Below are 27,078 nucleotides of genomic sequence, written 5' to 3'. Positions count from 1 at the left end.
TGGGTAGAATTTATGTGACAGGCATGCAACATTTTGTCATCCATGTTAGTGGAAGTCGGGGTCGGTGCACTCAGACATCGCATCTAGTTGAAATTTGGACCACACACAGATAATCTGGCTCTCAGGCAACACTGGCAGACCAACAGCCAGAACTGACTGCTATGGCATATTTTACAGTTAACGCCAAGTATTTGAGATTTGACGTGCCAGCGATTTAAAATGAAGATAAAAGGCAAAGAACTTCCTAAACTATTCATGATTGGCTAGATGCTGGTTTTCTCTGCCATTTGGCGAAAGACAGGAATTTTACAGGGATTTTATTGTAACTTTTCAATGAAAAAGGCTGAGTGGTGCACCAAACAACGCTGATCAGAGCAGTGAGATGAAAGTGTTGTGGTGGTGCTGTTAAGTGATTAAGATTATGATTCCAATATGTTTGATTTGATCCCATTGGTCAATGCCCTATTCCTATTGCTTAATTTTAGCTACTGCAACTATACTTAAAGCCGGATCAGGTGACCCTGAACCCTGAACCACCCCTTTCTTATTCTACTATTGGTTCAGACTTTTGCAGGACAGAGGTTTGTTCCTGTTAAAAGAGAGTTTTTTTCCTTACCACTGTCGCAAAGTGCTTGCTTCTAAGGAATCATCTTAGAAAATGCAGGGTAGAGCAATTTAATTCAGTCTTATTCATACAACGCCAAATCAAAACAACAGTCACCTCAAGGTGTTTTATATTGTCATTTCTCAATAATAAAGAGAAAACTCCAACAAACAACCAGTGGGAAGAAAAATCTCCCTTTCAACAAGAAGAAATCCCTTGCAGAACCAGGCTCATAAAGACAGGATAAAAGACAAGGTGCAGAACAGAGTCAGATTTTAGTTTTGAGCCGAATCTTGAAAGATTGCATTATATTATTGATCATATGATTTGGTACTATAAACCTAAACATGCATTGAATTGACTAGCATCTCTACTGTGATTTATATAAAAGGTGAAATCATCTTTTAAAAAAAATAATAATAATAACAGCAGGCCACGGAACCAAAACAATGAGCTCAGAGAAACTGAACTATACTTAAAAACAATATAGCCTCAACACAGTGATAAAAAAAATAAAAAATAATAATAGTTGGTACAGTTTTTAAGAACTGAGAAGCAGAAGTTTGACAAAAAAGCCACATATAGCAATACATCAGATAGTTAACTTTTAAGAGTTCTTGAACTTATCTTCAATGCTCTGAGCATCACAATTTAAAAAAAAAAAGGCATTCCCCAAGAAAAGCACTCCTCACCTGAAACTAAAACTATCTCAGTTTTAAAAACTCTTTTAAAAAGAGAGAGAGAGATGCGGTCATTCCAGAGGAAGAAACCAAAAATGACCGCATCATTTATGCTCACCGCGGTAGAGGAAGGTGTGTGTGTAACAGAGAGAGGGGGGGGGGGGAGCTAGATGCTGGTGTGTGGTGTGGGTGTGTGTGCTGTGTGTGTGTGTGTGTGTGTTGTGTGTGTGTGTGTGTGTTTTGTGTGGAGAGAGGTGTTCTTCTTCTTCTTCTTCTTGGTTTATGTCATTGGTTTAAACGACCCAAGACCCCGCCTTTATAAAAAAGAGAGTTAGACATAGTGTGACTACAGCCAAAGAGAGAGAGAAAGAGAGAGAGGTAAAATAAAGCAGAGAAGCAGTTAGACACCTACTCGGCGTTTATGCTCCGTCGTATTTGAATAAACAAGGACTCGCTTCAACACATTGTAGCTCGTTCCCTGCTCGGCTATCACTCCTCTCTATCCGGTTGTTTCTTCTCGCCTGCCCCTAAAAGAGAAAAAGAGAGGGGGAGAGAGAGAGAGCCCGCGAGAGAAGCCGCTCGTGCAGCGCGCGGAGGATTAATAATAAGGTGGAATCAGAATTACTCCAAATCTTATTTCGTGTCCCCGAAGCGGATGATGCTGCCGCCGACGTGTGCCTAAAAAAAAAAAAAAAAAAAAAAGTCGGCTTCTCAACTTGCTATCTGATACCATTCATCCAGGTAAGACTGCATTTACAGAAGCAACACCAGCCGTGCAGATTTAACTCGTGTAATTCAGTTTTGGAGGAGGGATGGTGGTGTTGGTGGTGAGGAGGGGGGTTCAAAAGAGAGTTGGCCGCCGTTGGGTTTCGGGTCCGCATACGGCTCTGACCATGTGTGTCCACCTTACTGCGCCATGAAGATGGGGGAATGGTCGGTCGGGGTGGGTTGTACACACGGGAGGGAAATTATTTCTGACCACGTATATAGCACGCTGTGTCAAATGTGGACACGACCGGACCGCGTTTCCCTCCTTACAGTGTTGACATTTACGTTCCTCACCTTTACATGGCGAAAGGTAGCTGTTCGGCAAAGGCATGCGGAGTGTATTGTTTTTGCACACAGCCAGACCTCTCACGGAGTGCGTGTCGGTTAAAAGAAAATAGGAAGTGCATTAGTAGAGTGTCTGTTGAATGGCTGTGGAGTTGTACAGGCTGTGTTGTGCTTTCCAGCGAGACTATTTGCTCATAAATCCTCTAATACCCCATGCTTGATCCGAATGACTGAGTTTTTGTAGGCATAATAGTGTTGTAGAAGACGTCATCCTGTGTAATCTTCAGCGCTCCTCGCTGCTCAGTCGGTGTCTCTTAAAACAAAAAAGGAAAGAAAGAGAAACGCACGCGCAAAACGCACGCACACAAGTCATCCCAACAGGAGCACATTTGCTGCATCACAATGTCACTGACCATTCACGTGTTTGTGTCCTTGCACACATTTTAAGACCTCTTTTGGAGACGGTTTGCAATAAGCTGTCACGCATGGTTACGGAGGATCAGAGGGCCCCTTAAACTTTTTTTTTTTTAATTGCAGGGCCCCGCAAATAGATAGAAGATCAAACACCTGCATCTGATGACATTTTGCCCCGAGGAAACTCACCTGAAAGGATTTGGTGGTTTAGTGTGGAGCTGCAGAGGTGCAGTTTGCCAAATAAAAGTAAGATTTTAGAAACTGATTAACTTAACAGTTGTTAAGTGGATGGCGTTCTCTTGATCCCATAGAGGATGTGACTTGAAAACCGCTAGAGGAGAATAATGAGCTGTTTTCTGTAGTCCCTGCTCTTAATCAGTTAGCTGTATTTTACATAGAGGTGAGTGTATATTATTTTAATTGCTGAGCTGTTATTTGCAGCTGGAATAAAGTATCACTTCTGGTTGGGTAAACTTTAAAAAAAAGTAGTAAAGAAAGTGCTTCCTCTGTTTACAGCCACCTTTAGGTGCAGGCAGCGTATAAATGAGCTGCTAATTGCCTTGTGTTAACTTGTTAATTACACCCACTAAAGTATTCTTACATATTATTGGACTAATTAATTCACTGATTACTCTGAAAATATGACAACAGGACACGTGTTGGATTAATGAAGAACCGGGGTTATCCCAATTCCTTATCGCTCATCATTAAAAACATCATCGTCAGTAATTAATTCTTGTCAACTAAGATAATTTCCATCCAGCACCCACACCAAAAGAAAAAGTATAATCTTGATATAATCAAAGTAAATAATTGGATCACTGCAAGCTAAATAAGAGGTGACCTCTTTGTCTGTGCATGTATTGACTGAGAAGGGAGGGGGGCGTGTGCGCCTTAAGGAATATCAGACTGTTACAGATGTGTGCAGCTTGGACATCTGCTCCGTTGTCAGCCATTGTCAAGGAAGCAGTTAAGATGGTGGGCAGATCAGCTCAACAGAGCTCCCTTGTCAGAAAAAAAACGATAAACTGCAAAAGTGCAGCAGGAAAGAGCTCCTAACACAGAGCGGTATTCTACATTCACAATTACTCCTGGTCCACAGTGGATCAATTCCTCATTCATAACCAATAAAATCGCTACACATACGTTAAGATACATATTTTTTTGCAGAAGGCACCCTTTGTTAGGCTCACCTTCCCACACTGTGAGTCAGTGTTATCATTTAGAATGGGACCTGTCATGTTTCCACAGAGGAAATTGAACAGACTCAGTTAGCCGACCCCGTGAAGAGCCTGCCCTCTGCCATCCTCTCCTGTGTTGCCGAGCAGCACCCTATCACTCAAGGCAATTGAACGTCTCTGAGGGGACCTCTGTTAGCCCCGTGCAATATTTATTACCATCCATCATCCCAAGACTCTCGCTATATGGGTGAATAACAGTGGCTGCTAAGTTCTGTGTTAAAAAGTTCCCTCGCCAGCAACCATTAGAAGGGATTTATGAGAGCGGCTTCCCAAGAAGTGCTGTGGAAGGGAGAGGGAGCATGTTTTAGAGTTGCTGCATAGCCTGCCCGCTGGGCTGTGCTGCCAAATATGTCATGGTTAAAATTCTGACTGGCTGAAGAGCTGCCTGAATGTCTCATTTCCATTTCAAGTTTGTTTTCTTAATAGGTTCTATTGCTTTAATTAATTAGTAGACTGGAAGAAAATTTCCCTGAAAATGTCACTCTTTCACTGTTTTAAACCTTCTTTGAATGGAATGTGTTTGGTTTTGGGTGGAGGGAAACATTTTGAAGTGCTGGAAAGTTGCATTTGACATTTTTCTTTATTTTGACCTTTAGTAGATAAAACAACTGATTATTTGCAGCTGCCTTGCTCAGTGCTATAGTGACACGTGTAGCATTTAATACACCATGCTGTGTAATTCCCATATTTGCTGAATTGTGAAGCTAACAAGATGTCTATTTTCAGTGTATTTTCTTTGTAGATAGTAATGATGCTGATCTAATGTTCACTGTGGGCTTTAATAAGAATCAACTAATGTATGCATGCTGTGCATACAGAGCTGGTAAATTCTGCCTTCATGTCCTTTGAATGAGCCTGTGTGCAAGTTGTGTGAAAATTACGTGCTCGCTACATCTCGATGTAGTCTTTGATCCTGCAGAGATGAGATGGGAGAGGGTTTTTTTCAGTTTTCCACTCTGGTGAGATTATTTGTTTGTCAGGGTTGAAAACAATTGCAGTGTATCTAAAAACGGGTGAAACCATGGGTATGGGACAGCACCATAAACGAATGCCTTATTACGCTTCTTTTAGGTCAATTTGAATATGTGTTTTAATTGGTCTCTGAAGGCTAAGACTAGTCGTCTTTTTTTTCCTGCGTTCCTCAAAAGTGCCTGTGTGATGTGACTGCGTAGAGCTGACGAGCCCGGGAGCAACGGTGTTCATTTGAAGCTCGCTCAACGTGCTCATTATTTCCAAGCAAAGTGAAGATTGATTTAGCTGAAAGCTGGGATAGTGTTTTTAATGTTTACTTTTTCTGCTGTGAAAAACGTGGCCGTAGAAGCTGATCGAGACGGTAAATCCGGCCCCAGATTGCTCTTGGTCAAAGCAGAGAACTTGGAAACAAGGTCTTTGCTACTCACGGCAACAAGAGATGTCATTACTCAGCAAGAGGTACTATCTCATGCTTTGAAAACTCCTCTCACCTTTAGAAATGCTGTATTGAAAAGATATCTCAAAGAAATAGTTTACTTGTCATTCCCATTTCTTTGCTTTTTCTCTTAAGGCATTGTGAGTCTTCACTTTTACGCACATTGAAGAGCGCGTGTGTTCAGTGTGGGTGTGGTTAGAGGGGGACTATCATCGCTAACCAACCCCCACCCCCACCCTTTCCTATAATTTCATTGACAGTAGCAGCAGTTGTGTTCTCCAGAGCTACACAGGGGTAAAGGATAATTAGAGCTGTGGATGTCTTTTTCGTGGTAACGGGGAAAGTGGAACCCTGTGCCAGCACTATTCTCTGTACTATACAAAGGGACAAGATCCAGCGATAGGGTGTGCATAAGAGATCTACAGTATTCGCTAACACAAACAGATGTATTTTATTCTGACTGAAACTAGTAAGGCTGAACCTCATGTGGCTTCTGAGTTGGCTGGCAGTTTTTTTTCCCTGCTGTTATTGGAGTGGATGCACTGCAACAGCCACTCTGTGCTTTTACCTTGCACCACTCTACATTAGTATCAGGGGAGAGCGATGTGCCCGTGTAATAAAGTGTAGGTGCATTGTCTTTCAGCAGTGCAAAAGGTCACGCAGCGCTTGTACTTTGGCCCCTGTTGGCCGTGTCAGAGACCATCTTGTTAGCATTAAGGTATGAGTCGTTTGGCAAAGCAGCACTACAGCAATTAGAGTTATTAATTATTTTTTCACAACTTAATACACTTTCGTTTAATGCATATTAATTGATGTGCTCCCAAATCTGCACTCACATAATCCACCAAGGATTTCTCAAAGGCAAGCACAAAAGGCTTTTATTATCTTAGGAGGAAGTGGTCTTTTGGGACGTAAAGTGCCCCTACTCAATTGTGTATTACAATATGAAACAGACGTAAGTGAAATGAAATTACAACATATCATCAGCACGGTGAAGGATCCTATTGAATTATTACCTCGGCAGCGCCATTGTTGTAATGTCAGGCTTGCTCTCTTGGATGTGACAGAGGGGGGTTTTATAAAGTCTTCATGCAAGGAAGTAAAAAGCAGTTTCAAGGTTAAACTGTGTGAAGGCCAAATGTTTGGGGAGGCTGGATTAATTTCATGTCCCATAATGTGATTTGCAGTATCTCCTCCTCTCCTGCCCTTGGTTTCTTTGGAGATGTGTGAGCCTGATGAGAGCTGAAAGCAGGAGGGGAGGACAGAGGGGGGTGCTGCTGTAACTATCTGCTGCATTTATAAGTGTTTACAGGACTCCTAAATGGAATTAGGGAAGATGGTGCGTGCTTACAAATTCACCATCATTCCCACACCCTGTCTCATTACTGAATACTAATTCAGAGGTTATTCCTTTGGTGCGCGGCAGAGAAAATGAGCTTTCTCTCACACATGCTAGCACGCACAACCACAGACAGACATATGCTTAAATATAAAATAACAGAACACACACCCAAAAAAGCACAATCACACGATGGACGCTGGTTCCCGAAAAACAAAAATTAGTGGACGTTATCAATTGCAGGGCAGGCTACGAAGGAAGGGGGACCACCATGAGAACAGCAGCGAGTCGGCCTAAGTAGCATGCTGTACCCAACACTTTATCACACAGCATCTGCAGCTTAGCCGTGTGTATCTGTATATCAGCCCAGTTAATGAAACTGTATTGCATTGCCTCATCTTATACATACAGATGTCTTTATAGATATGTACACATTTCATATGGCACTATTAACACAGATAAACTTGAAGTACGTTTGCAATACAAGGAAGTGATAAAATCAGCAACTGAGGTCACTGCAGGGAGTGTTTGAGGTGTAATACTGGTGGGTGAGTGGGTGGGTGAGGGTAAGTAGCACCATCTCATTACTGCCATGCTGCAACATCAGTGATTGAAGTACATCAACACTGGGGCTGCTCAGTTTTGGTACTTAGATTAAGATTTCTGTCCAAATGGAATCAGCAGCATGTGGGTCATTCTCTAAATTGGGATGTAAATGTGATACACTGTGCGGACAAAAGATGCTCGAGGTGAAAGACGCAGCTCAGTACACCTGTGTGGACTGTGTATAGTTCGGATGTGGGTTGAGTAAATTTAACGTGTGGATAGCTGGGCATTTCTTTCCCAGTCTCTCCTTAGGTAGCTTTCAGTGAGGGCAGTGAGTATAATGAGCTGTAAAATGAGTAGGGAACAGCAAGTTTAGGCTGTCTGTTGCAACATGTTGTAGTATTTTAAACCTCTCCTTGGCAGGGGTGCGCTCAGTGGTCTGTGCATCAACTTGCTGTTCCTCTTCTTCTCGATTTCCTGCAAAATATAAATGTAATTGGCGTCAGTATCACCAGTGAATTTTGTTTTTTGTTGTGTGTGTGAGGGGTTTTTTTTACCTCTCCAAGTTCAGCTACAGTCAGATAAAGAATTAGATCTGATCTTTTGATCTATCCTTAAGCATTCACCCCCCTAATTTTAGGGAATTGTTGCTGATGCTATTATAGGGCGCTGACTGATGCATTTAACATATTAGGGAAATTTAGAAGCTTTTGTTTGTAGGATCTCTGAAACAAACTGTTTTTGCCCCCGCTTTTGAGACAGTGCATTTCAACATCTTGCAACACACTGCTTTTATCAAACACAGTAGAACACTTCACTTACCAGATACTTTGTGGTATAAAGTATTGCAGCTGTGCTTTGATGGTATGAAAAACACCCCATGTGAGGTATTGGCTTTTCAAATGCCTTCAAACTGCACTTATTCATATTTACCCTTCACATACACCCTATAGCAACGCCAGTGTAGCCCTGTAGCGCTATTATATGTCTGAAAGTGCAGTTGGTAAGAAGAATGAAAAGACCAGGGCTGCTGTCTCACACTTTCTTATCTTGTTTCCTCTTTGGCTTTTTTCTTGTCCTCTAATGCACATATCCATCTCCACACCCCCACCCCTCCCCCATGCTAGTGGAGGTCTCATTGCTTATGTAATGTCTCTAAACATTTGTGCAGCATTAGGGGAAGTCAGGCATGCCAAAACTGTGCAAAACGTCCCTCTGTGCACCCCATAGAGGTGGGACAGATGGCAACCCTCGTTCCCAGTCTTGTAAACTGCCTGTGACAGGCGAGATGGCATATACACAGCTGAAGTAGGGCAACACTAACTAAAGCTTTACAGACAGTGGTGGACACAATTGCATGCACCCTCATCAGTGAGGTGCTTACTATGAAAGCCTCGTTTTATTGCATTTAGCTGTTAATTACAGCACAGTGTTTACCGCTCGCAGATTCGTGGAAAAGTTGATCCGCACTGTAAACGCGCCGTCGCTTTGCCCCGCCTGTGATCCAGATTCTGGCACACCTATAACAATTGCTATCAAATTCTCGCAAGAGATCATCCATCACAATGTTAAAGAAGGTGACCCGGAGTTGTTTTCTAATTCAGTCGTTAATCACCGCCACAGCAGAGTGTCGGGCACTTTCACTTTGTTCCCCTTAACAACTCTCTGGGCAGAGTCCATTACTGAGTAAACAGACAGTGAAACACAGAAGAAATGAATGAAGCTGCCCAGCACAGAATCCCCAGAGGTGAGATCAAATGGCAGGCCCGGTGATGATGAGGGATGTTTATGGCTGGCACTCTATTAAGAGGAGGCTCTTTCCTGCTGGCTCATAATGAACATCTACCTTGTGAAATGGTTACTTGGAAGCTTTTTTCTTTACACTGAATTACTGGTCATTTTCATCAAATTTTGCCCTAATTGCTCTCAGCAGTGAGTCAGGGGAAGGGGCACTGATAAAAAGAATGAGTTTTAGGGTAAGTTGGCAAGGTGACTGGCTTATGGCAACATTAGCCATTTTGATTTGAATAAATCTCCACCACCGTTTCTCCCCCCTTTGTATGTTAATGAAAGCCAGCTCCGTCCTTGTAGGATGATATTTCAGGCCTGAACTCTTCTTCTTTTCTCTGTTTACTCGGCAACGCCTCCTCCAGATGTCCCCCACTGCGGGAGGCTTTGAGGCAAATGTGAGAGGCTTCCCACTAAACCATACACTCTCACACACACAGACATGCACACACAAACATGCACTCTCACATCACCTCTGGGGGTAGCCACTTTAGCTGACCTGTTACGAAATATGACTTCATGGGCTTCAGACAAAAAGTGTGTTGTTTCTATCAAGAAGAGACTTAAATATTGCTGACAAAAGGTGCAGCGGATGTGTTGGGGAGAAAGGAAAAACATCTCTGAAAGGAGAATGTTTTCGTAAATCACAGACAATGTACCATCTGCACCCGGCGGGGTGTATGAGCGACACTGGACTACTGCTGTGAGGAACTATTGCATTGTTATTAAATGGCTGTTGCCTCACTGGCAACCATATTAAAGCCTCAGATCCTGTGCCTGATGCAAGGCAACGAAGAGGAAAAATTTAGGAGTGGGGTGGGTGGCAGAAAAAAAAATCCCAAACCAGCCTGGCCTTCTGGACATGTTGACACAATGTGCAACTGCAATTGCATAGATTAGAAGATGGCAGTAAAACGTCTTGACAGTGAAAAGAAAGATTTTTTCCCCTCTCGTCTTTGCCTGCTCTAACCTCTCTAAGTCCTTGTTGCTGTCCATCACCACTACTTGCTCAGCATCTTGCACATGCTGCTGTGAAAGGGGAGCTTTTTTCATAGGTAGGATCTATGTCTTAAGAAAGGCAGATGTTACAGTTCAGGCTATACCAGAAACTCATGCTGGGAGGGTAATTTTCTTTTCCTTTCTAGATTTTCTTTTTTTTTTTTTTTTACTATGACCATATTCAAAGAAGCTACTTTTTATCCCTTAAGCAGTTCATCTTCAAAATTCATTTACCATTTTTTTACTATAGGATGTTCCTCCCATCTCATGGCGAAGGAGCCTGGATCTACTCGTGCTATATCAGCGTGCTCACTTATTGATGACGGGGTTCATTTTGTGCACGTTGAACTAGTAGCAGAGAGTTCGTGAAATGCCACTGAAGAGCGAGAGCTGATTAGCTCGTCTTGCTCTCCCCTCATTTCATTCTCGCACATTCGCACGCTCTGATAACAGTTTCTTGTTAACTTTCTTTGTGTCAGAGGTTATTAAAATGATGCAGTTTGAATATATAGTTGCTGAATTGACGCTGACCTGTGCCAAGCTTTCTGTGCAATGTCTGTCTGTTATTGAAGGAAGTATTTTTTGTTACTTTTTTCTTGTATTTCCTCCAAATGTTTTGACCCTGAACAAACTTTATGAAGATTGTCCAACCTCCCCATTTTGTTTAGTTTTGGTCAGTTGCTGAAAAGAAGCTTCAGCGATGTGTAATTACATGGTTATTATTATTTTTATTATGGCATTTGGGGAATTGTTTCTAAATATTTTCTTTTTTCTACTTTTCCTAAATGGCATGCAGTGCACATGTGCTTTTATACACATGTAAGACTTAGTCTCTGAGGGTAATCACATATTTTTCTGGGCTTCTAGCGTAGCCACTGGAGACTGGAGTCAAAACTGCCTTTTTGCCCCCCTATCATTGTTTCCAAAAAATTCAAATGAATTTTTAAAAAGTTAATAAAAAATAATAATACGATTCCGAGCCTTTAAAGGGCAAAGGTACCAAAATTCCAGATATTAAAAAGCCTTCCCTGGTGAGAAATTAGAAGTGGTTGACAAAGAGGACAGAAGACTCAGCTATTTTAATAATCTCTGCAAAAGACAGACCTCGGATCATTTTGTCTTATCATGTAGAAAAGTTACAAAAAAGAGAAATGCATATATTTCTATCACATAACACAGATTCATTGCAGGGCAAATACCACGTATAGTCACCCACCAAGGGCACATTGTGAGCCAGGAAAAACCCCGCTGGCCTGAGAAAAAAATAAATAAAATCCTAGTATTTTCTCAACTGTGACACAGAACGAGCACAAAACCCGAGCAATACTTGTAAAATGTGGAGTCAAGTGACTGTCAGATCAGTAGCTCAGTCCCATCCCTGCTCTGGTAACTCTGCGAGGAGTGAATTTGTGAATGCCCATAAATATGCATACGTACTTGAACTCTGCTGCTTCTTTTTTCTGTTGTTTTTTTTCTTTTTTTCTTGACAAAAGTTTCCGCGGGTCTGATTCTTGAAGGCCGTCATGGAGCTTGACGAAAACCTGACATTTGGAAAGGTCTGCGAGAGGGATTTGTTTGTGACAGCTTCAAATTACAGTGGCACGGAGGGAGCAGGAGAAAGGGGAGGGATGCAGAGATTGATGAAGAAAATGGCTCCTGCTTATTTAAATGTCAGTTCAGCAAGGTGAATGCCTAAGCTTCTTTTTTCCCCCGCAAGCATTACATGTGTATTCCTCACAATGGAAAAACATTTCTTGCCATCTTTTATTCTGTGTGTGTTTCTCACCGTCTTTCTGTTTGGCTCAGGCGGTGTTATTGGCAGGAGGCTTTAAGCCTTGTGAAGCTTTGCCAGCATCTTGACAGTAACCACAAACCATTTAGTTGTTTGTTTTGTGTAGGTAGTGACTGAAGGACCAGTCACTCAGGTCCTATTTAGACTGGAGGTTTATTCTGGACCATATATGCAGCAGTATAAAATACATATTAATTTTCCGACTCTTGCGCTCTCTCTGCAAGTGCAGAAACAAAGCAAAAGTAAGAAAGACATCACTGCGAGTACAATCTGGGGGAAGAAAGCACACAAGGAAAATAACTGATAAGTATGCTGCAGTTTCTGTATATCCAGAGTGATTTCTGTTATGTAACAGCAGTTTTTTCCCCCCAACAAAGGCTGTTACTTCTTGTCAGCCCTCAGCGCACTTACGAGTGCACAGGGAGCTCTGCCTGTCACTGACCTTTTTAATAAGGATGAGATGACCGAAATACACCAAGTGTCCCTCGGTGATGATAGCCAAATGTCACTCAAACTAAAGGACTGTAGCCAGACTTTCACATTGAGATTCCAACAATAGTACAGAGGAGGGAATGCAGAGCCCCCTATCTCTTTTCCTTGACAAATAGCTGATGACACTGTTGGATTAAGTCCTCACAAGTCATGCCAGCTGCTGGAATCAGATGACAAGTACCTCCATGTCTACGTGTCTTAATCTTTTTCAGACACTTCCAGCCGTCGTGTATAACTGGAATATTTATCACACAGGTTGCAAAAGCCAGTAAATTATGTGACTTAAGTGATGCCTGAGTTTGACAACTGCTTTCCTGAAAGGCATGTGCCCTTTTGCCTACTTTTTCATTGTGTCCTCCTGCCATGACACATTTTATTGAAGAGCTGTCTGCGGGCGTACCACAAGAACTCTATGCTGTCTCTAAACTGCAGCCTGCACAAGTTCCCACAGTAGAAAATAGACTTTTCGAATCAGCTACTGCAAACAGAACCTGTTTTAACAGAAGCATTGCCCATAATTAAACTAACGCATAGGAAAGTATGCTGGGGTGGCTCCCGTGATTAATGGAGCAATTACATAATCCATTACACTGAATTATGAATGTGCTAATGATGAGCTCATGTTGGGTAATGATTCCTGGAGTTTGCTTGTGTAAAATATGAAGAGGGAAGCAGAGAGGACTGTCGGTGTTTGCAGATGTTCCTCTAATCACTAGGAGGTAAGGCTAAGGAGGAAAAAGAAAATGTGCGACTTCCTACAGAGAGTGGCACCTCCACCATCACGGGTCATTGCTTCCTGTTCTAGAAAGAACGCCTCCTACTGTTCCCACTTGGATTAGATGGCGTAGATTTGAGTGTCTCCTGCTATGAAATACTAAGGCCATACTAATCTAAATTAGTGTTTTATGTAATTTTTATGATGGGAGCATAAAGTATGCAATTAAGGAGGCAAAAAGACAACATAAAGGATGACAGCTGGTGACTAAGCCCTGTCATAATTTTCTCGCCTAAAACAGTGACTGGCTGCAAAGCATTAATTTGTTGTTTACATTCTTGTGTCTTTGCTATGCTTGCTTTGGTGCAGGAAATGCCTCAAATATCTTGTATCATGTTAACAGAATTCTAGTTATATATTAAGTAAAATCAACTGTTTTTACTTTATTTGCGAATTCTGGTGTTTTTTGGTAAAGATGCACTGATCGACCGGCCAGGGGTCGGGATCGGCCGATTTTCCGTGTGCTTGGCCCAGATTGCCTGGTGAGTCTCACATATGTCCAATTATGAGCTGGTCTGTTTCATGCATGTCGTTTTCATGCAGAAAATAGCTGCTCACACAGTTACGGCTATATGCTAACATATTGTTTGTGTGCTGTAGCCATGAAGCAACCTTATTGAGAGACTTAAACACCCTCACCCAATTGAACATGCCCAGTTTGAACATGATAGCAAAAGGAAAGTGGCTAAATCTGAAGTAGCCAAAGCTCGATATGAGCCTTGGTATAAGCAGTGAAAAGACCAATGCAGTTACAAGGAAAATTGCGGAGATGGGTCAAAACAGGGTCAATGTCAGTGCAAATAACTGTTGTACCTGATTTTGTTTGTTAAGCTAAAATATGTCAGGTAAAGTCGGGTGTACAGCTAGTTTTATTTTCAATTATGTAAGTGAGAGTAGATCCTGCAACTTACTGCAGTGTGTGGGAAATTGTAAAGTTGAATCATTTCTTTTATCATGAAAATCATTAGAACTGAAGAAAAGTTGGGTTTTCTTTGTATATGCTGTCAGTTATAGTGCTTCGAGCTGAAAAGAAAATTGCAGCGGATAGATCTCTATCCTTCAGTCCAGCTGCTACAGGTGTATAAGATCAAGCATCGAGCCATTCAGTCTGCCTTTAGGAACATTTGTGAAAAAATAGTTTTGAAGAGCTTACTGAATTTAAGTGTGGTACTATAAAAGGATGCCATCGTTGTAATAAGTAAATATAAATAAGTCAACTGTGAGTGGTATTATTGCAAAGTCGAAGCCTTTAGCAACCACAGCAACTCAGACGCAAAGTGTCAGACCACATAAAGTTACAGATTGGGGTCTGTAAGCGCTGAAGGGTGTGGTGCGTCAAAGTTGCCAACACGCTGCTGACTGAATAACTGCAAGGTTTGAAACCTTTTCTGGTGTTAACATCAGCACAAAAACTGTGCACGGGGAACTTCATAGCATATGTTCCCATTGGTGATGAATAGTTGTGTCCAGATAGCGTAACTTTAATTTGCTAGCAATAGCCAGAATAAGCTCATATTGGACCAACTCTGAATAAAAGTGTACTAAATTGATAAAAGATGCAACAGTGAATGCAAGATGAAGGTTTTGCTGTTTTCCCTGGTATTAATTTTTAATGTATGAGTAAGAGCACTTTATCTATGCAAATTGCATTTACAATCAAACATAGTTCTTATGACACTGTGAATGAATGATTTGGTATTGTCAGAAGATTTGAAGACTTGTTTTGTTTTCTTTGTTTCTTAGTTATTTTTTCTGTGACCTTATTCAGCTTCACATCTTATTACTAGATAATCTTGAAAGTACATGCAGCGTATCTGATGTTGAAATTGTCATCTGGCATTTCTTGTGTTTAGTTTCTTTAAAGCACTTAAAGCAGTGTAGGAGGGTTTCAGTTTGTTTTTTCTATGTAATGCCTCATCCTTATTTTTCTTGTTAAATAAAAAGACTTCAATTAAGGGTTTGAATAATAGTGCATTTCAGACTTAACAGACATAACAGCTACTATTTAAATGCAATAACAACTTTAAATAATAATAACTTTAAACCCTCCTAATGACTTTTCATGAGGTTTATTTCTTATAGCTCCTTCAGGGTTTTTACAGACAGTGCAGATACCTCAGTAGTACATTCTTATGAATATACTTCATAACGTTCTCATGAATCTTAGCTTAGGTCACCTTCTTCTTTTGGTTCTGCAACAGCCTAACCACAGAGATACCACCAAATGCAAAAAGCACGTGTTTGGTCTTTGCAGCTGGCAGACAACTCGCTGCAGATATGTATGTAAATACTGCATCTGAGATAATAAGAAACACATCACAAGACAATAAAGTAAAGATGGATCTGAGTAAATATTTTAGTAGAACTATTGAATATCTCTCATCGATATGGATGAAACCATGGCTGATGGCTGGATTAACTTCACGATGGGTGCCTGGTGATTCTGTCTGTGGATGCCAGTCTTTGTAATTGTCGGTTGAGGTCTTACAATTCTCTTACAAATAGCAGTGCTGTGGAGTTTCTGTGTCTTATTTACTTGACAAGCAAATAAAAGTACTTTACTGTCTGGAAGTACACAGTTTATCTTGTTTAATTAATAAATGCTGTTAAACCAGGAATCTACTATATATATTGTTGTGAACATTCATGAATCTTCACACAGCATCTCCAGAGAACAAAAGTTCATTGCAAAAACAAGTTTTAATGGGGCTTGTGTTTACCAAGCTATGACCTCCATGCCCTGAATCCACATAAATGGGCTTCCTTTTTTCCTCCAATTATATTCTTTTTATGTGTACAAATAACAGAATCTGTTTGTTGATGTAGCTCAACCTGCTTCAGCGTGTTAGTGGACCTCTTTAGCTGGGATGATTGACGTCCATTATTTTTCAGCATGCCTTGTCTGTTATAAACTTGCTGTGGGTGCGTCTGCATTAGATCTGGTTCATTTGAAGTTCACCGTTAGTCCATTTTCTTAGGTAAACAAAACAGCCTGACTGTCAGCTTCCAGCTGAGGACAGTTATCTGCTTATCTGTGACTGAAAATTTATTTCTTCTTCCTAGTGGGAAATTCCTCTTTGCATTCTGTCAAGGTAACAGTGTTTGTCATCTTTGAGCGAGAGGTGTACTCCGTGCTATCTGCTGTAAGGGAGTCGCTTCGGCGTTGGAAGCTGGTAAATGAATTTTGTCTGTTAATTTTATGGGGAAACAATTGCTAGGCAAAAAGACGAAAAAAAAACTTTAATGGTTTCAAATATCGCAGTAAAAGTTTGTAACTGTTGAGAAGCGTGTCTCCTCTCCAGAAATTGCCTGTATTGTTTATTGCTATGGTCAGAATTGCAAAGAGGAAACATTATGAGAGTTTTGATGAGGTTGTTAGTTTGTGTATACTAGCACGTGTATGCGCAGGAGTCCATCCGAGCATCTGTTGGCTGTTTTCTCTCTGCGTGTGCTGCTGAGTGGAGCCACCTTTTTTAGATATGCAATTATTATGTAAACATGCCATTTTGGTCTCAGAGCCACTTTGTCTCACATTGGCTCTGACTGTGTAGCAGCTCAAGACTGAATTGAATGCCACTGAATGCCATGATTTCTTATACTTAAAATACTTAAAATAAAATCATACACACATTGTGAGCTGTTACGGTTATATTTGTTTTTTCTGATTCAGTGCGTGTTTGTGTGGTTTTTTTTTCTTTGTTGTGTTGTGTTTTTTTTTTTTTTGTCTGATTCTTAGCAGGATTATTAAAAAAGGTCCAGATGGATTTGCATGGAAAGTTTTCAGAGAGGTGTGGCATCGTCCAGCTTGGAAGAGATAAACAATTGGACCATTAAAAGATGGGGCAATGCTGAATATGTCATGTCATATCTTCAAATTTGTATTTTTATTAACCCGTTTTTCCCATGACAATACTCATGCATGACGTCTACGCAAAGGGCGTTTGGATACAGACACATTCAGTGACAGTTTATTTCTGCAAGCTGCAAAACTGTGACTTAAATGAATACTTAAAGCTAGTTACAGTGTCTGAAAGAGGTTTGTGTGCAGTTAGGGTCCCTTCCTGCCCTCCCTGCTCTCCAGGCCGCAGGCAGCACAGTGTCCTTTGGTCTTTATAGTGGGCCTCTGGGCTCTGGGCCACTAGCTCTGCCTTGTTCAGGTCCTTGTTCTGCTCTGCTGGTTGCATTGGCCCTGTTGTGAAATGTGATCAGTCAGCTCCATTAGGGCCTGGACTGGGTGCTTTTGGAAACCAAATGGCCCAATTCCTGGCTGTACCACCCAGGAGTTGATCTCAGGGATTGGTCGGAGCGAGTAGTGTCTGTTGCTTCGTAGTAAGTCTGCTGGGAATGCAGCCACACTGCCTTGTTGTTGTGGTATCGCGGGCTTGTTTACCACGTTCTGCCTTTGTTTGGACTCTTTTACATGTTAGGTAACAGTGGATTATGTATTTTCTTGTGGACACACAGTATGCCCAGATATGTTTCAGGTTATTTTAATAACTTTTCTTATTAGTTATTTTAGGGCTGCTGTTGAAGTCAGTCGTAAGTACCCTGAACTCCCACCAGTATTTTTAAAGCCACCTTTCAAGTTTACAAAAGGTGAGTGTTAGACCCTTATTAGATATTTATAAGCTATATATTTGTTAAAAAATCATTTTAACCCATCACATCGTCTTTGTTGTTTCCATCTGTGTCAAAGATAGAGCAGCTTTGTTGACTTTTTGCCATTTGTTGTGCTGATTTGTGAGTGTCTGACATGCTCAAGCTGAGTGACCCATTCCACTTTAACCTTCTTGTTCATGTTTTTCCAGCTGTGAATGTCCCCCCCCTTTTTTTCTGTTCCTTGAAAACTTGAACATCAAATTTGTGGCTTTTGCTGAAAATATGAACAAATACAAACTCTAAATTTGGCATTCTGTTTATTAGACTGACATCCTCTAATGTGTGTTAGTAGTTCATTTGAGGAGGGTCACAAATGCACAGAAAAATCTGATACTTTACACGAGTCCTGACTTGGAGCGACCTGTTAGGTGGATACATGGGAAGTCTGACAAGCACGCTTTCACTGCAGCGCAGCTTTTCTAAACCAGTCTGCTTTGCATAACATCAACTTGGCTGCCTGTCATTATTGCTCTGTAATTAACCTGCAGAGGCTCAAAACGGGCGCCCTCTGAATGGCTTAATTAACCTGTGCCTAAGAGGCGGCTATTGTCCTCTTTGCTTCCATGACCTGCACTAAGCAGCCTCAGTACCTCATATTCTTTCTGCTCTCATGTAGAGCTATAATGGCTGAGAAACAAGCGTGCCTGCATTTGTACTGAGATGATATAAAATCGTGCATGGATAACATTCGGGTCTTAGCTTTTAATTGGCGCCATCAAACACTCGATTTTGGGAGTCAATACTGATTTTAACAATAAAGCACAAATTAATATGAATATGCCAATTTACTTTATATACTTAGAAATGCCAAGGAGACTATTAATTAGGTTTAATGCTTTGTATTTAACAAACTATTTGGCATCTTATCATAAAGATAAAACCAACGCTGCATGCTACTGTCTGCTCAGCTGTGATACTACTCTGTCCACAAGACCTCTACTGGGCCACTGTTAATACTGCAGTAGTTTTGAAATTAAAGCATGCATCTGAGTTACAGTATGTTCTGTTTTTTATTGGGTCATTTCAGATGACAGATACAAATAATCTCCAATATACAAATCATCCTCCTTATGTATGGAGAAGGTCAGGAGAGAGATAGAATAGGGAGTGTCTACAGCCATAAAAACTGATGGAACACAGAAACGTACTGTCAAATTTTGGTCCATCTACAATGTGTCTGACTGGCAACAGCTTAATTTTTCAGCATGACAATGAACCCAGACTCACTGCCTTTGTAGTAAAAGCATAATGGATAGACTTTCAAGCCCTCTAGAATTATACAAACTCTATTTCTGCCATATACGCTGTATTTCCATCTATGTTTGCACATGTTTCTATAAATTGCTGCACCTATTTTTTCCAATAAAATATCTAAAAAAAAGAAAGGTGAGTCAAAACTTTTGCACGGTGCTGTTTGTGGATGCTATGATAGGCTGATTTTCACCAGTGTTATCACTGAAAGTATTTACTATTCTAGCTTTTAATTACCAGGCAGGGGATTGGTCAAATGGCAGGAAAATAATTATCACTAGTTTGGCTGGTTGTTTGTTGTTTATGCTAACTGGCATTCAGGCAGTCTGTAAAGCTATTAGCGAGTTTACTGACCTTTTTCAAGGCTGCTTCAGGGTTTTCAGTTTAGTCAGAGGATATATGATGGATATAAGCTGTTTTGTTCACAGTTTATTGTTGACAAAGGCAGATATATTAAAAAATGTTTTTAAAAAAAGCTAAAATGTGTATGTTAATACCAAATGCATTCTCATTTAAGCCCAAGAACAAGTACAAATTGCTTACTTTCATGTAAATAAAGACTGCTCAAGTGTGATTGGTCAGTACAACCCACACAGCAAGCATGCTGCAAATGGAAACCAGAAAGCCTCCGCTATTATAAATCGTCTCCCTTGTCTAAAGATTTGCATAATCATATGCAGATATCTGTTTATAGATATTAGCATTTAGCAAGCAAATGTGCCTAACACTTTGTTACTCTGCAAAAAGGGAAGATTTTCTGCTTCTTTTTAAATAATATGCATATTAATGTGCACTAGTGAAGCTTAAATAATAGTTTTCTTTTGTTGTCTACTTCTTATTGAATAATTAATGAGAGATTTGTTGATAATAAAAGCAGGCTAGTTGGTTTCATCCCTGGGCTCCCGCTTAGCTGAGGAAGCAAAAGTTGGGATAGCTTTGTCAGATAAGAGCATATAATTTCATGGCATCACCCTGTGGCATGGCACACCTTTTCTCATCCCACCTAAATTGAGTTGTCTCCTTGTTTAGTCAGCTTGATTTTTCTCAACATCAGCATGGAGCCCTGAAAACCCCTGGGATTTGAAATCTGTAGATGTGCGTTTGTATAAGGGAAAAAGAAAAAGAAAGAGGTAGACTGCAAGGCTTGTCTCTAGTCAGTTGGAGCAGTCTGTATGTGTGTCATCTCACGAGTGGAACACCAGCTTGGCCCACTTCTGCCTGACCGACTATACTCTACGGCTCATCTGGGCTCTTCCCTCCTGTCTCTTTTGTTTAATTTGCTCTCTCTCCTACACTCCGTCCGTCTCTTCCCTGCGTGGGGTCCACTTCTCATGTCTCTTCTCGATATTCAGAACAGACCAACCAAGGCTCGCAGAAGATGTAGAACGTCCCAGGTGAATCGGACAGAAAGTATTAGCTCACAGTCAGCGTGTACAACGAAATCAGACTGGACCACCCAGTGCAGATTCACACACATACAGTTCCACACCAGTGTATGCATACATACACATCTAGGTCAGACAGTGAAAGGGGAAGAAAGGGGGGAACCTTTAGCTTACATCATGCCAGCTCTGTTTTCACAGACAGCAGGGGCTCTGAGGCTGTGTGAGATGATATGGCCTCCCCGTCATCTATAACTAAAGCTCAGACACAAGTGGTACGTTAAGCCAGAGAAGCTGTAAATGATTCAACCTTTGTATTTGGCTCCATTTTATCTCACTACCAAGGATGGAGATTACATCAACAAGTAGAGTGAATACTTGACAGAATACCTGCTGTCAAATGTCAAGTAGGCCATTAGGCTGCTAAACGCTACACTAGGTTCAACATCTCTAATTGTGCACCTCTGTTTGGTCATATAATGTAACTCACATATTTAAAGCTGTATTCTTTACGGAAAATGACGATAAAACCAAAATAAAGTACTAATAGATATTTTCACTTGCCACGTTTCATTCTAAAAATTACAGTAAGTTAAATAAATGTGGCGAATGAATGTCAATGATTATGTATTCAGAGATTTCAATGCTGGTATTATTAATATTTCACATGTCAAAAACATGTGAAGGTTATTACAATGACAGCTCAGCAGGATACGATGTGTTCATTTTGAGCAGGTGTTAGAAGGGTTTGTGTTGATGTCTCAGTAAAGTAGAACACTTGTCAATCATTTATTGTACAGCAGAGCTGAGAATGGACCAGGTCCCAAGAAAATGCACTTCAACTTTGAAAGGATGTTGAGCAAAGCAGCATTTTTTTTCTTTCGCTTTTGGCAGACTATATATTATCAGTCTCTTGCTGTCTACATTTTGTCTCTTAGATCACAAAATTATATAAATGATCTCCAATTAGGTGTAATTTAAATGCTTAATCTTAAGCTTTCTTGTAGATTTGACTTATATTATGAATTAAATCAATTTTATACAGATATTTACAGATCGTTTGTATCAGGGGTTACGTTTGGATTTCATTACAGTTTCAGTTGTTTTGTGGTGAGGGTATCTATTTGACATCATAGCCAAGATGCAGATTCTTGGCTTTCTGTTATGAAAATTTGTAATATTTATCACGTTGGCACTCTGGATTGAAAGGCCAAAAAAAAGCTTCTTTTTTTCATGCAGTCTTTATGTTCTGGCTCTTTCCCAGTTCGTTAGATACAAGCTTCAAAATAACTGCATCACCAAGACAGACAGGCTAAGCAAATCATCTCCAACCTGTGGTTTACTGTTTATACGTGAGAGTTGAGATGCCCTTCTCTTTTAACAAAATGTCAAAGTATTCCCGTATTTACTAAATGATGGAAAATGTGAACATTTTTTATACTTGGAATTTTGTTAATTTTAATATCGTGGCTAAAGCTCTTCTATAAAACATGATAAAATTTAAAGCCTTGAGACCGAATTAGGAGTCAGCTAATACACATCAGCGGGTAACTAGGAGAGTGCCAGAATGATGGATACTACAGACACGTCATCATCCTTTGTGTGCGTGTGTGTTTGCACACTCATTGCCTCCATCTAAGACCTTCTCGCCGCCCATGGCCAAAAATGTCACTCCAGGCTGCTGTGGGTTCATTATGCCATTATCTACCTCAGGCCACAGTCCATTTGCCGGGCAGAGAGTGATGAAGCTTTTTCACGGGGTCACCCCTCCTGCTGGAGGCCGCTCAGCTGAGGTGTGTGTGCGTGCATGTGATGAGAAAGACCAAAAGACAGATTGTTCACCTGTATTTGACACTAATCATGATTTAGCACAGGATGAGGAATGTGTTTTGTATTGTAACCACTCCATACATATGATTTGCTCTGATTCACATTGTCTGTAGCTGATAATATCTATCACTGACAATGTACAGCTCAAGATGATGGATTCATTATTGGCTTTGCTGCAAAGCAGTAAAAGCAGTAAGTACACTTTGTAAATGCAGCACAGCAAACAACCTAAATCAAATCTAATGGTGTATCTGTCTGTCATTTGGAGTTACGCACACTCAGTCCCAGCTAGGTAATTTTCAGACACTGCTTCATATCTCAGCGTGGGAAGGGTTAATCCATCAGAAGCGAGTGTTCTTGTGTAGCTGAACCATATTCCCTAGGCCTTTCACCCATCCGTTGCCTGAAGAGAACGGCCAGCTTATTTTCTCTGCATATTAAAAACTGCCCGGAGAGGTGGCAGGCAGGGCCTCAGGAGGATGCAGATAGCAGGGGAAAAATGAGTGGTAAGACAGAAATTGCATGGGTGAGAAGGGGTGGGGTCTTTTTTTCCTTTCTTTTTTTTTTTTAAATCAAATAAATGATTAACTAAATACATCTCCCATTCCTGTCCAGGTCCAAAAAAAGGGCCAGCTTTGATCTGCGGGGCCCTTTGAAATGATCTAAGGAATGAGGGAGAGGGATATGAGGGAGGGGCAGGGGTAAGTAGGTGAGACAGGGACAGGAAATGCCACGCCTCTCTGGGTTTAGAGGGGAGATATCACAGGTATACTTGCACAGAGTGCAGCAAAAGCAGAGCTGTAGAGAAGGGGGAAGTCTGCAGTGGTAAGCTTTTGGATAGTAACTGAGGTTGTGGGAGTTGTTCGGCAGCTACTGTGTAAAGTGAGCACAGCTTTAAAATGCCTTAGGATAGATTAGCCTCCCAGGATCCCCAGAGATCAATGGGGCAGCGTATGCCTCTTCCCCATTCAATAGTAAATTTGGCTTCACTTTCTCATCACAGGAGGCTGAAGTACTTCTAGATGTAAGTCTCATATCTGCCATGCTTGGCGGCCCCTGTAAAGAGCACGATGCCGACTTAGGCGGAAAGGTGCACCCTGACTTACTCCTGTAAATGTTTAAAGTACTTCTCTTCCCCTGCAGCTATTCAGCTTTCTTAACTTTCACAGCTGCGCTCTGTGACTAGTTGCATGGGCATTAAATCATCTGGTAGGTCTACTTAGTCTGTTTTGTTAGTTTTAAACCTCTCTTTAAATCACTTCAGACAGCAGGGTGCAGATTACATTCATTATCAGCAAGAATATTGCTATAAACAATGGCACAATAGTGTGTTTGTTTTATGCCATTGAGTGTACAGAAGAAGGGTAACTTTGTGTTGTGCTGCGGCAATTAAAAAAATAGCTTTTGTTAATGCAGAATGTGTTGTAGCATTAAAGCCATCTGGAATTCCCAACTGCAGTGGTGGAGAGAGCAAGTGATGACTTGTACTTGTCTCTGTGGCTGTGGACTGACTGTGCTGGATCGTAAGCTGTATAGCTATACCTCCATCCGTTTTCCTCAGCTTATCTAATTCAGGGTTTTAGGGGGTAAGAGCCTGTCACACCTATTACAGGGCGAGAAGTGGGGTAGACAGAACACCAGTCTAACGCAGGGGTAACACACAGAAACAGGCACTGACTCAAACTCACATTCACACCTAAGGCCATCTTGGAATCTAACATGTATGTCTTTGGACTGTGTGAGGAAGCAGGAGTAACTGGAGAGAACCCAGGAATTCCTCCAGAGGGAGAACATCCAAACTCCACAGAGAAAGGACCCAGCCGGCTGGCAGATTTAAATCTTGTACCCTCTTGCTGTGAGGCGGTATTGATAACCACTGCACCACCATGCAATATATTGTTTTTTCCGAAATTTGAGAAATGTAGTCTCCTATGTTAAAATGCCCAACTAAAGCCAAAGAAACATGAGCTAACTTATATCAAATGCTTTCTTTGAGCATTTAATGCAACTACTTAGATATCTGTGTCTGTTAATTGCATCCATATAGTTATAGGATGTGCCTTGCTAACTGCTAATCAAGCTAGCTAGCATTACCTGAAAACATATCACTCCTATCGCTCTTTCAAACATGGTGACTTTCGATAAAAACAGGGAAAAAAGGTAGTCAAGGCTGACATCGGTCCATAAATAATAGGATGACATCACGGTAGTACTGGCCATTTTTATAAACAGTGTATATGCTGAAGCTGCACTTTATGCTAACTGCTAGTCTTGTAGCAGCTCTTTAGCTTATCTTCAAAAACATTTAGAATTCCAAAAGTTTGTAGTTGCTGTCTTTTTCACTCGTTCCTCCCTATGTTTGCTTCCTTATGTAACAACAAAATCGTGGGAGGAGTGGGTGGAGGCCTACATTTTTTTACATTTCCATATAACTCTACCACTTTATATAGCTTAGCACTCAGTAACTCTTAGAATCATCCAAATGTGATGGATATAATTTAAGTACCTCTCGTAAGTACGTCTTAGCTGCCTATTCTGTTTCATTATGGGTACTAAAGATGCATAAGCTGCAGTTTTTCTATGATTACAAGGAGTATATTTCCTTTTTTGCTAAGGAAATGCCTGAATAAGGTACATGTGTATATCAGCGTGTGTGCTACACAAAGAATGTTTTGTGAAAATTTCACATTATTATGCAGAAATGTTTAACACACTTCACATTTATCTAATTATAAACGTGCAAAATAGCCAGGAGCCACGCTGAGTGAAACACAGGTGTTGAAAACAGAACAGCCACCATGTTTAAACAAGGATTGACGTTGATTACCTCATCTAGAGATGTTTATTATTGAGCCAGCCTAGCATTTCACTGAAAGGCTACTGCTTTGTATCAGTGACTCTGTCTGTCCTTGTTGTTTTTTCAAAGCCAGGAAACTTGGGTATTTTCCTGAAGTCACCTGATGCTTTTAATTTCGCAGTGCGTCGGTTATTCTGTTGGAGTTCTTTCTTAGCGCTTTTGTTCCCACGAGACCGCTGGATCCTCACTTTCATTAAAGTTGTTTGGAGAGTCTCTCAGCTTCGGTGCCTCGTAAAACAAACTATGATGAAAACAACTAAAAAAAAAACCACACAAGCCAACGCTACCCCTCTGTTTTATTAGTACATGCACACAGAAGCAGACACACATACACAACAAAATACTGTTTGTTGAGGTTCTAATGAGTCCCAGTAGCAGTGGTTTGATTTTTTTTTCCCTCTCTTCCTAATTTGACATGCTTCAATTGGGCTGGGTCCCTCTCGCTCCGCAGACCTCAAATCCTCCATGCAGAGGCCTAATGAATCTTCTCCATGTACACAAACAAAGGACAAACAAAACAAGCAGGAAACGCTCACTTCCTTAAGCTTGTAATTGTCCTAAACATGTCAGTCAATCACAGCAGCTTGCTCGAGTCTACTTTCTATGCAGACAAAAGGGTTATTAGTCACCCATGTGAACACACAAATCTTCTGATTTCCGAGAGGTATGCTCGTGTCTTGGGTTACAACTGGCGGAGTTTTCTTTCATTTCTCTTCAGCCGAGTTGGAGCATTCAGCATTGTACTTTCTGCTTAGGAAGGTGACACGAAGAACAATGAGTCGAGCCTCACCGGTCTCTTAGGGCTCTCCGTGTTGAGGTTCAGCAGTAATTGAATCGGGGCTTTTGCTGCCCACAGAAGACAGTGTGAGTGAATTGTCTCAGATAGTTTATAGGGTAATAAACTCCCTCCACACCAACACCTGCCAGCTGCGCTCAGCTTTGACCAGTTCTATTTAATACCTCTTGCTGTGCACCTGCAGCCCACCCATAACGGTCAACTCGGATCGCACCAATCGACACAGCCAGTAGGCGGTTGTCTCTTTTTGGATATTCCTGAAAGTTATGATTAGGGCAATTAAAATCTTGACTCAATTAGCCCTGCGCTGTTGACCTTGTTTGCAGGTTAGGATGCTGTACAGTATCTCTGGCCAAATGCAATTACTGCAATCTTTTTTATCTTATCTGATCCCCTCATTATCTTACCTCTTATAAATAGTGACATTTTTTTCTTTTTTTTTCCTGGACTTCTCTTGACAGCTGCTCAAAGCTAAATCAAATCCGTCTCTGTTAAGAGGAGCAGCTGAGTGGGTGAAGAGTAGGTGGGCAAATGGATGCAGCGCTGATGGCATCTAGAATTGTATTTGTCACAAAGGAGTCTTTCATACATTACACTCCGTGTTTACTTAAGCCAGTTTGAATTTTTGGTCAGTCTGCAGTGTTCAGATGTAAAAAACTAAATAAATGTTGCAGTGAATAATGCTAATTACATCCCTGACAAAACTGCACCTTTAAAATGCTATTACTGGGTGAGCATGAATCTTCTCTCTGCTTTTGCGGCCAGCTTTCGGTATTATTAAGGAATTGTGCATTAACAGGAGTCAGCAGTTTCCAGTGCTGCAATCTCATTACATTTACAAGGAAGGGATGAAGAGCAACAAAAAAAAATTAATTGGAGGCTTGCGATAGTTAGGACAGGAGCCTGGGCAAGGGCAGAATAAATCAGAGATCCATTTGACAGCTTTATGGCACTGGAGAGGGAGAAGTGGTTGACTTTAATGGGTGGAGATAGAAATGTTGAGTTACTTTATTTTTTCCTCTTTCTCCCTATGACACACACTCCCCTCCCCCCCCTCATCAGCTTAGGCACACAGCCCCTCACCCCTGAACTATTTGGCCTGGCTTGATATATTGAGTTAATTCAACCCGCTCTGTGCAATAATTCATGCGTTTCATGCATTCACTGTGATG

The 27,078-nt window shown here is 41.1% G+C and overlaps 1 protein-coding gene across 3 annotated transcripts in view; it reads left to right on the top strand.

Moving 5' to 3' along the window:
• Window positions 1–1,644: 1,644 nt before the first annotated feature.
• ctbp2l (C-terminal binding protein 2, like) overlaps window positions 1,645–27,078 on the top strand; it is a 94,441-nt gene continuing 69,007 nt past the window's right edge. The window contains exons 1-2 of one of the 3 annotated variants that reach the window (XM_005919516.3): window positions 1,645–2,025; window positions 2,875–2,997. The gene's annotated coding sequence lies outside the window, so the exon portion shown is untranslated. The remainder of the gene's footprint in view (window positions 2,026–2,874; window positions 2,998–27,078) is intronic. The other 2 variants (XM_005919515.3, XM_005919518.3) reach the window with 2 other exon arrangements.

Source organism: Haplochromis burtoni, unplaced genomic scaffold (genome assembly GCF_018398535.1).
Source record: "Haplochromis burtoni strain Fernald_Lab_line unplaced genomic scaffold, NCSU_Asbu1 Contig_37, whole genome shotgun sequence".
In the NCBI taxonomy this organism is placed as follows: domain Eukaryota; kingdom Metazoa; phylum Chordata; class Actinopteri; order Cichliformes; family Cichlidae; genus Haplochromis; species Haplochromis burtoni.
The sequence above is the reverse complement of the archived record's forward strand: the minus strand, read 5'-3'. Positions and strand labels throughout refer to the sequence as shown.